The sequence below is a fragment of the Drosophila serrata genome, unplaced genomic scaffold (assembly GCF_035046125.1).
Source record: "Drosophila serrata isolate PLE 108 unplaced genomic scaffold, ASM3504612v1 contig_2, whole genome shotgun sequence".
Lineage (NCBI taxonomy): Eukaryota > Metazoa > Arthropoda > Insecta > Diptera > Drosophilidae > Drosophila > Drosophila serrata.
The window spans coordinates 99,487-118,452 of record NW_028256900.1 but is presented as its reverse complement, the minus strand read 5'-3'; positions in this window follow the sequence as shown (position 1 = coordinate 118,452).

Sequence of the window (18,966 nt, the reverse complement as noted above, 5' to 3'; positions counted from 1 at the left end):
AATCGAAATCCGAATCCAAATCCAAGTTCCCCCCTAAATCCAAATCAGTAGCAAATGCAGTGAAAAGCAGCCAGGCAGCAGACTGCTGCTAATTTGGCTTATTTTCGTTTTTTTTTTTAAGACAATTTGTGCGCGCCTGGCCTAAAGTGCAAATTTTAAGATTCTGCCGAGTGGCTGGCCGTGCAATATAATTAAGTTTCTGCTGGCTTAGACCTTGGCTTGTGCGATTCTGATAAAATTGGCCAAAAACAGCAACAAAAGGAAAAACCTTAAACAAAAACAAAGCAAAGCCGAAAGAGGGAACACCGCAAAACATGCCATTGACTGGTAGCTGATTTTGTCTGTCAGGGCAATGCCAAGAAAGCCAAATTAAAATTCAAAACTCGTGACTTATTTAATTATAATGAGTTTAGATTAGAACGGGAGTCGGTCGGCACAAATGGCACAAAGTAAATCACAACGAGAGGGGGATTTATTTTTATTATTTTCCTTTTATTCTTGATATTTTTGTTTTTGTTCAGGGGTTATATGGCCACATACATTGTACTGCAAGTCGTTATGATAGCCATCGACAAAATGGTAATTCGTTCGAAAATTCGGTTAAAAGTCGTTGCTCCAGAGAGAGAAAAATTTTTGAGGAGATTTTAGGTCAAATTATATGTTCAACAACGAAGGAAGTCAACGCTTATATACCTTTACAATTTGGCATTGAATTATAGAATCAAAACGGAAATCGAACATTAATAAGCTTCAAAGTTTAATTTAATATTAAGTAATGGGGTTAATTATGGCCATAGGGGAATTAGTTGGAAAATAAATGCAAAGCTAGCACAGTTGATAATAGAGGTAGGCCTGATCCCTCTTATAGCATCTTTATACATGGTTTATTTGTCATACTTAGGACTTTCAGCAATAGAGGAAGTGTCAAGGGTTAATCACTATCACTAGCACTTTCACTAAAGATGTTTACACTGCGGAGGCCGCGGACAGAATGAGGTCAGCGCGAGTGAAGTGCCTCTATTTATAGTCCCGGAGCAAAGAGAACAGAGAAAGTGAGAGCGAGAGAGTAAGAGCTATCTCTAGAGAACTAGCACAGCTGATAATAGAACTAGGCCTGATCCCTCTTATAGCATCTTTATACATGGTTTATTTGTCATACTTAGGACTTTCAGCAATAGAGGAAGTGTCAAGGGTTAATCACTATCACTAGCACTTTCACCAAAGATGTTTACACTGCGGAGGCCGCGGACAGAATGAGGTCCGCGCGAGTGAAGTTCCTCTATTTATAGTCCCGGAGCAAAGAGAACAGAGAAAGTGAGAGCGAGAGAGTAAGAGCTATCTCTAGAGAATAGCAGAGAGGGATAGAGAGAGTGGGGTATGTCTAGAGGCCACTACAGGTACCTCTGTCTCTCTCGCTCACACTTTCTCTGCTCTTCTCTTCACTGCTGATGAGTTACTGATGATTAGAAAGAGATGTAAATAAAAGCCTGCTCTTCCCTTAAACAACATCCTAGAGTGTTTTACGGTTGCTTTTAAATTTATAATTATTTCTACAAATATTTTATAGATTAAATTATTAAAATAAATAACTCCTTACTCTTTTCTCTCCCTGCATTAACTTTATACTCGCAACTGACCGAAATGTAAACAACATCAAAGTCTCTGGTTACATTCACCCATTAATGCTCCACTTTTCGCCATGGTGCCCAAACAATAATTGTGCAAACCCGGCTCCAACTTCAACTTCAACTCCAACTTAAAGTCCAATTGCAACTGCAATTGTCCATGTTCATTTCGAGGTCGCCGCTTGCGACATCTTCAATCAAACAAGCAACAAAATAACACACACACAACGTGCAACACCTACGTGCAACTGGCGACAAAAAGCCATAAATCCAAATCCCATTTGTCAGCATTAGAAAATTATGCAGCCAGGGAAGTACATACATACACACACCGAAATACAGGCTCAAATTCATAAATTAAATTACACGACAAGCACAATAATAATAAAAACGATTCGAGGCCCACACGCAACCGAAAAAACCAGCAACGAAACGCCAAGACCTGTGCAGAGATTCATTAAAGATTTGCCCAGCAAATAAATAATAACAAACAACAAAAAAAAATCATAATAAAGTATGGGAGAACAAGCAGCCGTCGTTTTATTTATTCGATTGTCTGCACAGCGACATGCACAAACCAAGCCACAACAACACACACACACATTGTGGCCAAAAGAACACAACAAATGGGAGCCCCGCAAAATTCACAACTCACAATTTACAATTAAAATAAAATAAATGATGATGAGGCAGTGCAGCAGCCTCAACAGATCTGCACGCATGCGCGGGCGCCATCATCAGCTGCCATCGGGCCATTTTATCTGTTTTGCCAAATTTGGTCAGGTTTGGCCAAAAGCCAGACATCGCTTTTGGCCAAGCGGAAGCCGCGCTCTGCAGAAGTGTCATTCAAGCCATGGGAATCTCTGGCCAGCGAGTGGGTGCCCATAAACGCTCTGCAGCTCCTAAGGTGTGTGTTCTGCCTCAGAGTGTGTGTGTGTGTGTGTCTCTTGGCCAAATGACAAATGTTAAACTGAAGACAAAAATAGAAACTGCAAAGGGGAACACTGGCAAAAAATTAAAGGTATTACAAGGGTAAAGATATCCTTAAAGTAAAACTTTAATCAAGGAACCATCTTGCTTAAATATGATCAAGTTTAAATTATCCTTGGTATAATTATTAATTCATTTAATATATAACATATATAACCCCTTCTTTAAACCATTTTTAATTAAACTTAAATTATATCTGGCATCATCATTATCACAAGATTTAAAATATATACATTTTTTACTGGAATATAGGTTCTTTTGACCTTATTCTTTCAGTGACTTGTAAGCCAGAATCTGGTGAGAAGCAATTGCAGTGGCAGTGGCATTAAATCAAAACAATTGTCTGACGTCAGACTCCCATGATTCGATCTGCAAATGAATCACTTCCCAGTGCCATTTGGTGGGTGACTTCAAATGATCCTTGCCTTGAACCAGTTCCGCGATTGTTTCTGCTCTCAAATCGATCGATCGACCAAATCAATTGCAATTATTCAATCGGGTCAGCAATTGTGAAGTACTTCCTCGCAGCATGACTTCCCAAAAAAAAGCATCAAAATAAAAATAAATATAAGGCAAAAAGAAACCCGAAGAAAACTGAAAACAAAAATCAATTATATGCAGAGGAGGAAAACAAATAACACACCAAATCGATCAATGTCAGGAAATGATGGCAAGGTTATGGCAATTATCAACGGATTGGCAGAACAAAAAAACAAAAACAAAAGAAAAAAAATTGGTAATGCTAATTATGGCCATCATCGCACTACAAATTGCAGTGGCTCTCTAATGGCAAATGGAAGTTGCCCAAGTGTATTAATTATACGCCACGTTGACCCATAAAGTCAGTACAAAAAGCCTTTGACAATTGTTTGGTGTCGTTCTATGCACTCAAAGTGTTTTTACTAAACCTTATTTTGTATTTTCTATTTTTTACAGCTTCTGTGACTCACTCACTCACTCACATTGTGCATTGTGCGTTGTGGCGGAGCTGCAACTAAGGTGCGTTTTGCTTAGAACCCGGTTTTTTTGTTGGCCCCGCAAAAAGAGCCAAGCCAAGCCAGAGTCAGGCTAGAGTCAGGCCATTTATTGCCTTCATGGCACTCAATTTGTTTGGCCGGCGGCTATGGCAGACCCGCTGCCTCAGCTGGCTCAATAATAAAATGTTTTTTATTATACAATTTAGTTGCTTTAACTTGCGTGTAAATCGCCTTTTGCATATTGACACATAATCATTGTCTTTGCCAGGCTGCCACCAAAACTGCTGAGAAAAAAACAATTGAGGCGGGTATCAAGTTAAGTGATTGCAAGATACTCTTTAAGGAAAGGATTATCTTTATAACTTTTATACCAAGTCTTCTTTCTGATACTTAAAGTAACTAAACCTATTTTATTTGCTAAAATTAGTAGTAGCATCTCACTGCAAATTGATTTATTATTCCTTGCTTTATACACTTGGTATTTTCTAGCTAGTTCTCGTTATCTTTCATGTGTTTTAAAACAGGTATTAAATAGTTAAAAATATATTATATACTTGGCTTATTAAAATCCCATTTAAACACTCTCTAATTTCTTATTCTCCTTATTATCTTTCAAACTTCCTCTAAAATCGCAAGTACCCTTAATACCAATGAGTGGATTAAATTGAGACAAAACTTATTACATGTTGCGCTGTGAAAACCGTTGCAAATCTAATGAACATTTTCATTTTCGGACCAGCATTGTGTGGGTGGATATGGTTTTTTGGGCCTGTCTGGAAAATAGAAAAATAGCAATGGGAGAGTGCAGCCGCTGCTTGCCATAATTCAGCGATTCTAATAAGCCAAAAAAAAAAATACAGGAGAAAAATAGGAAATAATAATAAACCCATGCGAATGCTCTTGTATTCCGTATCTAGAGGCTAAATTCTTGTCTAATGAGGATAATAATGCAGCTGGGAAAAAAGCGAGGACATTTACATGAGAGAAAAGATATATGCCTACGAATCGAGGTCAGGCAATCAAGCCGGTTAATCCCAGCAAATAATTTGAATTTCCTGCACTTAAAATGTGTGTAGAAAACTCAACGAGGATGAGTAGTTAATCTGGCAGGCATTTAACCATTTAAAATTCCCAGAGGAGTTGAAGAATGAGCTGGTTAAACCAAAAAGGTGATTTCCTTTACACTGAGCAAAGTTTTCATGGGAATAATATATAATCCTGGACTTAAAAATAGTTGGCTTTTAAAAATCTATGCAAGTGCAGCTCTTCTTGTATCGAAAGTGCTTTGTTGCAAGCTGCTAGTTGACCTCCCTCGAGGGGTGAGCAACGTGCGTCTGCTCACATGCAATCCTCTTGATCCTCCTCCTCCTCCTCCCCATCGATTGTGCAACTTGCATGCTGCAAATGCTGCATGTTGCTGTTGCTCATAGCCGCATGATTGAATTACATTTTGCACAGCAGCAAACATCGCAAGGAGCAAGCAGCAGCAGCAGCAACATCAGCAACATGCGGCCACAGTAGCTACCTCGATTGCACGATCCTCTTGCGCCCTCTTGTTGCACGTGTTGCATGCTGCATGTTGCCATGGCCTGCTGTCCATTGGTTGGCAGTTTGCCTGCTTGGGTTTCCCAGTGCAGCAACTAATTAGACGTCATTGTCTGGCCAACGGATCGAGCTCGTTTGGCATTTTCCGGGCAGTGGCAGAAATCCCGTCTCAGGCCGTCCATTGTTATCGCGGCCAGCGCTAAAAGGGGTCATTATGTCAAGGATTTCGCTAAGATCGCAGGCTGCGAAAACATGAAGGCATTACAACACTCTAAGAAAAGTATATGGTACTTGGCAAATACGGAAATAAATGCTACAAAACAATAAATATGTATTTAAAGGATGCTTAGATCTACTTTAATAGTTTGTTCTATATAATACCCATTCAGAAAATACTTAAGGACATATGTGGAGTATTTCTTCATATTCTTATTGAAGCTTTTCCATATTAATACTTGATATCTGTATCTAATAGTAGCTAATCCTAGCTAATTCCTTTGATTTCTTTTATGATTTAATACTACTATCCCCCCTTTTCTCTTAGTGCTTCACGTACTGCCGGATCTTGGACAGCTTCCATGGAGTACGAGTAGCTGATAGGTTTTCCAGCTTCCTGATTAGCCACCAGCAATGGCAGCAAAAAAAAAAAGAAAAACAGGCAGCTCAAGCTCAAAATGTGACTCATTCAGTTGCCGCCGACGCCAACGTTTCAGTGTCATTGTTTGGCTTTGGCTGCCAGTTTGCAAATGCAGTTTGTTGCAGCTTTTGGTGTTGCATTTAGCCGATTGCCAGTTTTATTCGAATTGCCAGCTGCAATTAAGCGGCTGACAAAATGACTGACAATTCAGCAGCCTGCAGCCTGCGTCTCCTTGTCTGCCATTTTTGGGTAATTGCTAATCCCGCTAACGAGGCATTGAGCCACCGAGCCACTGAGCCACTGAACCACCAAAACCACAAGAAAAATGCAATTTATTTAAAAGAAATACTATTAGGAGGAAGTGCCCTTAATTATTTATGAACAGACAGTAAGTTCTTGAAAATTATAATATTAAAGCCTAGAAAACCTTGAAATATTTGAAGAAATTAAAAACTTTTCCTTAGTGTAATATTTCATAGTGTCCAGTGGGCGTTGCACATTAGTTTTCAATATCGCAGTGGCGAGTTAATGTGCCCCAATGATTGCGTCTAATGATTGATTGCCTCAGATATGCAGAGACTCCTTTTTTTTTCTTCTTGTTGCTTTGATTTTCCTCGATTTTCTATATTTCCCTGTGATTTTCCTTGAAACGATAGCGAAATTGCAAACGAAACCGAAATTGGTTCGCGACGAGCCCGCAGCAGCAACTGGTTCCTTGTGGATTTGGATTTGCTGGCTCTCCGCTGAGTGGCTCGCAAACGTGACGCTGCTGACCCACTGAACCCATCGAACCACACAGCCGGTGGGTGATGGGTGGCGGCACACTCACACCACTCACACAAATGGCCAGGTCTCCTTTCGGCTTTCGGTGCAAATTGCAGTCAGCAGCCGCTGCGAAATATTGAAATATTGGAATATCGAAATGGAAAATGTTCGTTCAAGCTCCCCAGAGGTTCAGTTGCTCAGCTTTAAATTCAGCTCGTGCATAAAAGTTTATTGATTTTGCGAGATATTAAGCCAAAGTTGCATAATTATTTTTGCAGCATAATATCAATTTATATATCCATTAGGGGAATGGGGTTCAGAGAGCAGTCGCCGATGATCACGAGATTTTTTGTCAATTTAAGAAAGGCAGGTGCCCCAAGTCAAAGTATTGCAAAAGTTGTAAATGATTTTCCAGGGGCATCATTTAAATATAAGTAAATAAGTAATATTTATATATGTTATAAAAACCCAAATAATTTAGAAATAATTAACCTTCCCTTCTTAATTCTTAGAGCCCCTTGCTTCGAGGCTTTAAATTCCTTTCCAGAACTCGACTCGATTTGCCGCCTTGCCTCGGCAACAACTTCATAAAGATTGCAACTGTGGCAATGCCAAACAGCTAACAACATATTGCAATTTGGCCAAATTGCCGCTGCTAATTGGCACGTGTTCGTTTGGAGAGCAGCGACAGCCAGCAGCGTATAAAAGTCGGCCCAAAATCCAAATGAAGAGAATTCACTTAAAATGCAAATGGAGTATCGCTCCTCCGCTTAAAAGTTGATGTTGCCCGTCGCCGGTTGCCGTGTTGCCGTGTTGCACGTGCAACAAGCAAACAAACATATAGCGAACAAGCCATAGAAGGTGTTGCTTGTTGCTCGTAATTTGTTGCCAACATGTTTACGCAACACGGCACAGTGGTCAAGAAAAATTATAGTAAAATATATAGAACTTTAAGAATAATAATTAGTTAAGGTTAAGAAGCAACTAAACTGTGAGCTAAAACTTCTCATACAGGTATTAAGGGATAGTTACAACCTCTTCTTCATTATTAACTATTGATATCCTATTTAAGTTAGGAACTCCTTGCTGTTCCATCCTTATATTTCCCTTATTATTATCCTTTTCATTCCACCGTGCATAGAACAGGGTGCATCTGTGGTTCGGTGGGTGGCTCAACATTAGCTTCCTCGGGTCTTCCCCTTGGATAAAGACATAAAATCGAGCCTGACATCCCACAAAGGTGATTGGTTTGCAGTGCGTGCTCTCCATTTACGGCATGTTAATGGCTTCATTTACTATTTTTTCGTGGGCGACTATTTGAGAAATGTGCAGAGAAAGTCCTCCAGAAAACTCACTTTATAACTCCCAAAACAATGTGGTGCAACAAGCTGCATTCGGGTTTATGTATATGTGCAATACGTATAAATAAACCAAATTGGTCACGTTTTGGCCATTGAAATTAAATTATTCACACACAGCGAAAAACATAAATACCAACAATTTATTTGGCAGCAACATATAAAAAACATTTTCAACTACTTCTTCGTTGGGTTTTTTTTTCCTTTTATTTTGTGTGGTGAGTGAGTGCAACATGTGTTGGGGGTCTTGGAGGGTTAGTTGCTTTAATAATTTCAGTAAATTTAATATAAAACACTTTGACCGTCTTCACCTTACCACATTCATAAGAAATTATCAGACATTTGAGCTGTCTTCATGGGAAAATTGGAGGAAATAAATAAAGATATTGTATAAATAATATTTATTTTAAGGCTATATTTAAATTTCCTTCAAGTCTAAGAAGTATAACTTCTCAGATTATGTTAATATATGTTTTCTTGTTATAAAACCTTCAACCATTTGTATATATATAAGTATTTGCGTGTGCTTGGCAGTCACCCGCACGACTGACAGCGACAACAATTGCTGATTAGTCGCCGACATATGCAAACCGAAAAATAACATTTACCGCATTTACCATGCTTACACAATTAGCCATTTTGTAGTGCCGGCAACATTTTTGTCACTCATTTCAGACGCGACGCGTTGCATGTGTAGCAACAATGTTTGTCAACACAATTGTTGCTCCGCGCACTCAGGTCTCATTGCAGTTCCAGTTGGAGTTGCAGTTGCTGCTGCTGCTGCTGCTGCTGCAACAGAAACCCAATCGGAATTTATGCAAATGATCGTCAGGCAATGCGTTGACAATATGTCACATGTCACTTAGCATACACACACACACACACACATGGCACACACTCGGCATCGATCGATGGATAGATAGATCGGCAATTTTTTATTTCTACGAGTATTTCTATTCTGTTTTTTATGTGGCTAAAGCACCCGCACGTTCTGAACCCGAACTCGATACAAAAGCCACTAGCTGAGTGACTAAACTATTGAGTAGCTGAATAACTGAACAGTTGAACAACTGAGCCAGAGATATATATATAATAAAACAATGCAAAAATCTTGGCAAGCATTTGACCTCAAAAACGACAACTTTGGATCGAATGGTTACCCTTTAAGGTGGCAAGGTATTTATGGTTTTTAAAGGAGTTTGTGTCACCAGAAATGGGAATTATTTAAATATATTTCTAAGGAAATTATTAAGGCAAGTCTTGTTATTATAAACCAACTAATAAAAGAGATATGAAGAAATTTAATCAATAATCTATTGAATTCTGGCTTAATTTTCCCCCCTCAATTATAAGGTATTTCCTTTGTCAGTAGGAAAACTTCATTCCCTGTTTTCCTTGACTGTTGTCTAAAAGTCTCAAGTCTGAGATCTGAGTAATGCCCGATTGTGGCTGCCGCTATTTTGTGGCCAATTGATTAATTGTCAAATTGCTGAAATGAGTGCAAAGACTTGTTCGCCTGTCGCACCGCGTAAATCATTTCTATGCGCGAATTTTCCGCTGCTTTTCCGCTAGAGTTTTTCCCCTAATGAAGTTGTATGCCATAAGCTCACAATACCTACCCCCCGCTCTTGGAGAACCCACTGCTTATTATCCTTGGACGCGCGTGCGTGCTGTCTCTCTGCCTGGATGATTGCAATCGACAATCCGGGGCATAGTGTACTATATACACTACTATATAGTGGAGAGCTGCCTCGGAATGATTTATGGGCGGGCGCAATCAGGCGAACGCGATATCCAGCGCCAGTGTTAGATTTTGATATATTGTATGTTTTGGGGGCACGCGCAGGATGTTGTTGTTGTTGGATCTCAGATGTTGCTAGTTGGCGTTGCACGTTGGTGTTGCTAATGCTGCTTGGTGTTGCTGTTGGTGTTGTTGTTGGTGTTGGTGTTGCTGTTGGTGTTGCGTTTTGGTGCCGCAATCCAACAATTAACGCATGCGTGCCACAAACGACCGATAAACATCAACCGAATTCAAGTCAAATGGGGTTAAGCGAATGACTGAATGGGAGACCCGAAAGTCTAGCGGATTGAAAGACTAAAATAATCAAAGAATTGGGATCTAGAAGTCTGATTTGGACTCTGTTGGAAATGTCTATACTAAACATTAAAACTTTTATATTAACATTTATATTATTTTAACATTAAACAACCCTTTTCTTATTTGTTTCATTTTCTCATCAATAACTCGAGTAAAAAACCCATAAATAAATCTCATTTTTATACCCTTGCAGGGTATTATAATTTCAGTCAGAAGTTTGCAACGCAGTAAGGAGGCACCTCCGACTATATAAAGTATATATATTCTTGATCAGGATCAACAGCCGAGTCGATCTAGCCATGTCCGTCTGTCCGTCTGTCCGTTTCTACGCAAACTAGTCTCTCAGTTTTGAAGCTATCTGAATGAAACTTTGTAGTTAGCCTTCTATATACTCTCACTCGTATATATGTCGGAACGGGCCGGATCGGACGACTATATCCTATAGCTTCCATAGGAATGATCGGAAAATTTTTACAAAAAAAATTTTAACTTTTTCAGTTTTCAATAGAATTGGCTCAAATTTGAGATATAGCGATCTTACTATACTCTACAATTTTGTATAAAATTTTATGAAAATCGGACTACTATATCATATAGCTCCCATAGGAACGATCGAGAAATTAATACAATTAAATTTATAACTTTTTCAGTTTTCAGCTGATTTTCTTCAAATTTGAGGTATAGCCATTTTATATAAGTCTTAAATTTTGTGGCAAATTTCATGAAAATCGGACGACTATAGGTTCTATACTACTATATAGGTTCCATACAAACGATCGTTTGATGTAGAGGAAAAATGCAAATCTGTGACTGTAAAATTGCAAATATAATATGTATAGGTGAATGAAATGAAAGCAGGTATTACTTCATTGTTTTTTAACACAAATATATATAATTAATATTGTATGGATTCCTATTCACAGAAGTTCTATCTGCAAGGGTATATAAACTTCGGCGTGCCGAAGTTAACTTTCTTTCTTGTTAATATGTTAATTACTTCACATTTATTCTTAATTTTTCCTCAGTTAAAACCTATATAATTTACCTCGATTTTATGTACCAGTATCTTACAGGTTAGCCCACAGTTTCGGCCTACACAACCTTCCACAAATTCCCAATTCTTCGGTGCCAAAGAGTTCACTCCATATCATTAGCCCCCTTCGCTTGGAAGCTGCTAAACCTTGCGCCATTATAACACAAATATTTGCTAACAATACGGCCCGCGGAACACCATTAGCCGGGCTTTACTCGGCTCTCAGAAAATCGAGCCAGTCCAGGCCAAAAGACTGAACTCTAACCCTCATTTGCGATCAATTCGTGGCGATTTTGCCGGCGTCTGAATATTTGCGCGCGCTTTCGTGCTGCGAACGTGCAGAAATCTCCGAAAGCCGGCGAAAATTTAGTTGCTCACTTTTATGTAATTTCCCTTTTCTTTGTGTTTTTTGTTGGAAAAAATCGAAGAAGTAGAAAAATAAGAAAAAAACGAAAAGCCAGAGGCCGCCCGCTGGTCTAAACGGGCCTGAAAGTGATTGCCAATAATTGCATAATCAGCAGCAGCAGCAGGCACCAGCAACATTTCGGGACTTAGAGAATTCGCCCAGCAACAGGTTGCAGGTTCAGAAAAGTGAAACTTTGACATTGGCTTGGGCACAAGAAAAGGTAAAAACTCAGGTGAATGGAACTTTGGGTCAATGTCCAGTGGAAAGTAAAACCAAAATTGCAACAAAGAACGCATTGAATACACGGCGCCCCTGGGGGAAACATTCTCACACGAAAGACAAATAAAAGCGAATTTATCACGCACCATGACTAATTCACGCCGCGAATTTACGACATTATATTATCGGTTATATATATACTTATATATATATACACTCATGCCTCTTGGGGAGTCGTAAAAGCCAAAAAAAAAAACAAAGCTAAGGACGCCGGTTGGAGTTTCAGTTGCATTTCCACATTTGTTGCAATATTTATTGTTGCTTTTTAAACACAATAAATATTTTAACATTTTATTTTCTGTCATTTTCTGTTAAATTATTGACCAAGTATGATATGTTATTTGAACGATGACTTATGCAAGCGAATCATGCAATCAATCGATGAAAAATCGAGCACAATTGTTATCAATATTTATATAAGATTTATAGAAAGGGGAATTTTGATTTAATGTGTGAGGAAATTAATTCTTTATGCATTATTTACCATATTTCACAATTCTTGGCTTATAAATCTCAGAGGCAGCGTTGCCAAATTCTTATATTTCTTTCAGACCCCAAAAACTAATTATGTACGGGCGGAAAAAATAAAATAAACCCACTTTTGGCGCGGCTAACAAATATTGCCAATTGCCAAAGTGAAATACATCTGCAGAACTGTGAGGGGTGGGCTCAGCTCTGGTTCGGAGAGCAGAAAATATCTGTTCAGAAATTGAACATGATAAATTCATAATTGTCCATTCAACGAACACGAACTATAATTCATGTTAGAATAATCGAATTGGACGCCATTCAGAGAGGCAATTGAGGACGGCGTTGGAGCCCAACAGCAACAGCAACAGCAGCAGCAATTGCCACTGCAACTGCAACAACAGCAGCAGCAGCAGCAGCAACAAAAGCAACAGCAGCAACAACATGACCAACATAGGTCAGGCGTAACGAGTCATTCATGTTGCAGATATTGTTGCAACTGGTATCATTTATATTTTTTATTTCTCTCGGCTTTATTGTATATTTTTTCAACACGCTTTCATGGCACCCGCATAAGTCACACTCTGTTTTCGAAATGAGAAAATCCAAAAACGGAATTTGGCCAATCTCACAAAAGGGTATAAGGTAGGTTTCAAAGAAGAAAACTGATAAGAAAATATATTAAGAAACTAGGAGATCCATAAAGGGAAGTTTTAACTTAAATTTGATCAACTTATGACTTATAAGTTAAACAAAATTATTATTAAGATCATTAAAAATAAAGAAATCAATATCTTATAAGGAAGTAATAACAATTACTAATTTAGTAATAAAACCATAAAGTTAAAGTAAATCAATTCTAGTTTCCATTATAGTTCTATTAATTTCCCATTATTTAATACAAATCTCTGTGTAAATGTCCTCATACAACTTGAATGCATTTCTCTCTTTTAAAATATCATCTTGGAAACAATTTAGTAACGAAATGCTTTCGGTAACTCTATCCATTCAAAGGAGTCAATCCTCCAGCGAACATTGTATGGGTTCGGGTCGGCAGGTGGCGCCACTCGATTGGCGTCACGTTCGCATCGATTGCAGCGGCAACAGCAGCAACTGCAACAGCAGCAACAGCAACTGCAACGGCTCGCTTGCTCGCTGCTGGCGATTAATACGCAAAACGCTTTGGCATCTTAAATATTGTGGCGTGAGATATTTGTTGATAGAGAATCTGAGGAGGGAGTGCTGCGGGGGAGGAGGGAGCAGGGACTGCGAGGAGATTAATGTGAATATTGGCAATCAGCATTTGTATTTGCGAGTCGAGCTTGGCATTTGCCAGCCGGAGGAGTGGAGACTGAAATTCCTCATTTAGGTTTTTTAAGATTTAAAGATTAACAAAACTCACTGTCCTTTGTGTGAATCCGAAGCGGATTCCGAATCCTTTCTTATGTGATGTTCCCTTGTAAACAAGTATTTAATCATTGCCTGATGGGTAATTAATCTACAGTATACACTAAGAAAAATTATATATCATATGCTTAACTAAATGTAAATATAAACATATGTGCACAAATAAGAACGAAATAAATAAATATTTTTTGAGATAAATAGAATTATTTAATAAATTTTATAAATATTACTTACCTTTAAATATTTTTAAGATATACAAATAATATAAAATCCATAATATTTGTTTGAATGCAAAGTTTTTTATGGTTTTGTATAGTAAATAAATATACCCATGATTAAACAATTAAATGTATTCAATATTAACCCATAAGCTTGTCAAAAATCACCTCTCTTAACTCCAATTCCTGACCGTGTAATCGATTATCATTAATATTCTGCACACGCCAATAAATTATAATTCCCAAGCTGGTAAATTCAATTATTTAGCCAGCAAACTGTCTAATTAGCCGCCAGTTTGTGGCAGTGCAGCTGGAGATTTCCTCGTGCATATTTATGAACTCGTCGGAATAACAAATTTTGAAATTGTTTAACGGATTTATTTCTGCAATTAGCGCACATAATTAGCGAGTTTTTAAACGTCAATTTGTGGGCCATAATTTCTGATGATTCTCGACGTCTGTCTGTCATTAGAGGCGTGGGTGCTGCTGCTGCCACGAAAAACGGAAAAACAAAGGCACAGGGAAAAAAATCATAGAAAATCCGCGGCAAATCCGGGGCCAAATATGGCCATCGATTAAATGATTTTCATGTGCCATAAACGACGCGCGCCTTTAATAAGCCCCCCGATTTTAACGAGCTGCACACAGTCGGCAAAGTCTGCAAATTGAAACCGAAATTGAAACCCGCTTTTATACCGCCTCCTCAGCCTGCCACTAAACTGTCGCAGACGTCGAGTCTCCAGTCTTCAGTCTCCAGTCTTCAGTATTCGATTTCTTCGCTTCGCTCAAGTTACCAGTCTTCCGTCTCGACTTTTTCGAGTTTCCAGATTGCAGTCCTCGAATGCGACATGTTTAGATATGCGTTTGAGTCGCTTAATTGCAACTTTTATGGACAATTTCTATGGCAGCAGCAGGCAGCAGGAGTAGGATAATAATTTTAATGGATATTTGATGGATATTGACTGGTGTCGGGTGTAAACAGCATCATAAATTCACTACAGTTCCCCTGCTAATGAAGGAAAGTCACAGACGAAATTGAAAAATATAACCGAAAAGGTCAATGAAACGGTGATTTGTATTTAATGCTGTTTCCTAGGGGATAATTAATCTATGCATACAATAGATAGCAAATATATCCCCCTATAAAGCTAATCTTTGAGAGATCCATGGTCTCGAACCCGGAATAATAATCACCCCGATATCGGACAGGCGCTGTCATTAAATAATGCCACGCCATAAAGGCCCCGGGAAACATATACACATATAAAAATGCAAAAAAAATAAAAACGGCATTTGCAGTCGCAGGCAAAAGCGATATTTCCACAATTTATTAAAAATTGATTGTATTGCCACGCCACACAAAATGGTAACTGCAGCACACAGGCCAAACAACTGCACTTGTTGGCAAATGGCAACACGGCCAAAAAACAAGTAAGAAAACTAACTTAGGGAAGCCGAAGTCTAAATGCCCTTGCAGTTTGTAATTAAACTATCGAAAATCGATCATAACTATTATAACTATCGATATTTTTTCAAGACAAATTGTTCGACAAGTCAAAGTTTTAAACAACCATAACTTAGTCAAAAAAGCTTTAATTTTAATTCGGTAAGCAGGCCTATATTAGTTTTTAAAAGGTTAATAAATCGGCATACTCAATATAAAACTGTTAAAAATTAAGAATTTTTGTCAATTTTTTTTTAATTTTTAAGACACAAAAAGTTAAAAAAAATTTAAAAATTTATTTTTCTGCCGGAGATGGCTAGATCGACTCGCCTTTTCATGCTGATCAAGAATATATATAATTTATAGGGTCGGAAATGACTCCTTCACTGCATTACAAGCTTCTAACTGGAGTTAAAATACCCTGAAAGGGTATAAATATGCATAGGAAGGGGCGAAAAAATACATATATATATGAAAAACCCATTCGACATGCTGGCTATGTGAAAATTGCATTTTAATAAATTCAGATCGGGCCTCTTTATCGGCAAGCCGCTTGTTCGCAGAGTGCGATATGAGTTCCATAAATGATTTTAATGCGTGAGTGTGCCAATAAATTGTCAGTCAGCTTTCAGCCGAACCGAACCCCAGATCGTGGGCTATTTGGTAGATAAAGTCGCAATGCGATTCGTTCCGATCCTCCCCTGACTCTGGCTTTAATTAAAACCCCTGCACTTGACCCGCTTGCCAACTTATCGGCCGAGATATATATCTCTCGGACTCGCAGTCTAATGCCGCTTGTCCAAACACCTCGAGATTGCCCAGAAATAATTTCTCACGTTGCAGCAGTGCACCCAAAAACTAAGTTATGACAAAATATTAATAAACATTTCGGCTTCGAGTCTGTTTCTGTCTTTGGTCTCTGGTCTTGAATTTGTCCAACTCGGGGGCCTCTATCGATTTGACCCGCTCTGGAAATGAGCCCAAATCCAAGCCGCAGTTTGCATGTACGAATTTAATTAAAATCCGTGCTTGCGTGCATATTTCATAAATAATTATTATCGCCCGATTCGCCAACTGATTTCGTTGTTTAAATATTATTTATGAGTCGTCGGCGGCGGCGGCGGTTTTGGACCAAGTCTAAATCATGTTTGGATGCTGGCCGAAAAAATAATATTAATGAGCGACCGAGAGATTAAGGTTGTTAACACGGTCGCCGATAAACTTGATTCGGCTGACTTAGCTGACATGATCTATTCGAGCTGGAATCTCTTTAGTTCAAGTCTTAAGAATCTGATCTAATACACTGAGAAAACGGTTGGTAACATTTTCAGGAGCATTTTAAAAATAAGAACCCAATGCATGATCCATTCGAGCTGAAATCGATTTAGTTCAACTAGCAAAAATCTGATTAATACACTGAGAGAAGAGTTGGTAAAATATTCAGGAGCATTTAAAAAATAAGAATCCCATTTCTATTCAAACTGGAATCTCTTTCAAGTCTTAAGAATCGATTTAATACACTGAAAGAACAGTTGGTAAAATTTTGAGGAGCATTGAAATATAAAAACCCAATTTGTTTAATATAAGAAAATAGTTCAAGTCTCAAGAATATGATCTAATACACTGAGAGAACAGTTGGTAAGATATTCAGGAGCATTAAAAAAATAAGAACCCAATTTGTTCATTATAAGAAAATATAAACCAATATAAATCAATATAATCAATATAAAAATTAAGGTAATTCTTCACTCACCCATTTTCTTTACATTTCTTTCATCTTCTTCGTCTTTTTCAGGCATAATTGGAAATTAATTTTTACGCAGCACCCAACCTTCCCATTTCTTTCATTACTTTCATTACTTTTTGATATTCTTCAAAAATCACTCAATTATTTACATTAAATAATAAAAATACTTTGAAATGAAAAAGAAACGGAAAGGAAAGAAAGAAACTGTAAAATTACACAAACAACTCCAATAAGCCGCTCATGAAATTTTCTCTTCTTCCTTTCTTTCCTTTCTCATTGAAAAACTTACAGAACTAAATATGTACACTGTAAAAAACAACTGAAATGAGAATATATTATTTTTGCGACGGCAAAAAGAAATGGGAAGGATAGAACTGCACACACACTATTTGGCATATTTTATCAACACTGCACTTTTACACTCACTTTATATTACATTGTTTGCATTTAACTATCAAAGCCGCCAAAGCGTTTATTTTAAAATGTATGTTATTTATTTTCATTTATTTCAAATTTCCATTTGGCGGGAGAGCATTCATTTCTCACTTTTTCTGTGTCCACCGTTTTCCTGCTTCCTCCTCTCCGTCTCTTCCTCTCGTTGCTACTGCAAAGCGGTTAACTCTGTCATACATATATGTATGTATGTATGTACGGCTGTATTTGGCGGCTGCTGCTTCCCATTGTCCGCGGGAGTCTCAAGCGTTTTTAGTGCAGTTTTAATAGTTTTAATTAGATTTGCAGTTGCAAAATCAATAGAAAATGTGTTTTTTATATCTTAAACACTTATTTTTTAGGGTTTTACATCCTCTTGCTTCGGCAATTGCACAATTCCGTTTTCTCGGGGTCACAATTGGAACCGCTGCACTGATTTTTCCGTTTAACGTTGATAAATACTTGTTATTTGTGGTTATTTGAATGTTCTCACATAAACCGCAGCTAGTTTTAATGATTTAATTGGTTTGCAGGTATTATTACACGTTTTTTCGGCCTTTAATTGATTTATTTAATTTTTAGCAGCAGCTCACATCCACTCAACACTTTTGGCGGCTTTGATCTGCTCATTCTTCTTCACTTCTTTTTCACCCGCTCTCATCGCTCTTGAGTACAGCTGAGCACTTGCATACGGTAGTTGGCGCTAACACTAATGCGAATTTGCCTATGCAAATGTAGAGCGACATTAGTGAGAGTGAGAGTGAGAGTGAACTTGAGTGGGAGCGGGAGTGGGAGCGTGAGTGGGAGAGTGAGTGGGAGAGGCAGAGCGGCCGGCAGAGTGAAAAATATGAAGAAGAAGAAGAACAACTTAAGTCGCCAGAGTGAAAAAATGTAGCTGCTGCTGCTAAATATTGTTTTAAGCCAGAAGCAACAATTAAAATGTGCCAGTGTCGAAGTAAAACATAACTACTCAATAAGAATCATAACATTTCAATGGAATTCGCAAATATAATTCAGTTTAAACTCATTAAAACTGCAGTGAAAAAATTGAGACACCCGTTGACCACCGTGACCAGCAGCAGCCGCTGGTACAAACATACATACACACATACATATGTGATGGCGCCAACGCAGTTTTGTGTGTACACGGCAAGCAAAATAGCAAAACAAATATTTTCTGGCGACTTAAGTGTTCTGAACTAACAGTTTTTAAAACATTAAGTGTAAATCTAAAGTGTTTAAAGTAATGTGTAAGTAAGTGAGTACAGTGGTGATTAAAAAGGTCAGAGAACTATTAGTGCGTGTAGTTGTCCCGTTCTTTCCATTTCTTTTTGCCGGCGCAAATATCTTATTGTTGTTGTTTTTGTTCAGTTAAAAGAGAGCCTTAAAGACAAAGGGTAAAGAAGGCAAGAATCCAAATCACGTGAGTAGCTTATAAGCGTTGGTTGTTTGTGTAATTTTACTGCACCTTCTTTGCCTTCGTGTCTTTTTTGTTTTGTGTTTTTGGCTTTGCAATGGCAACGCTTTGCAGCGTGTT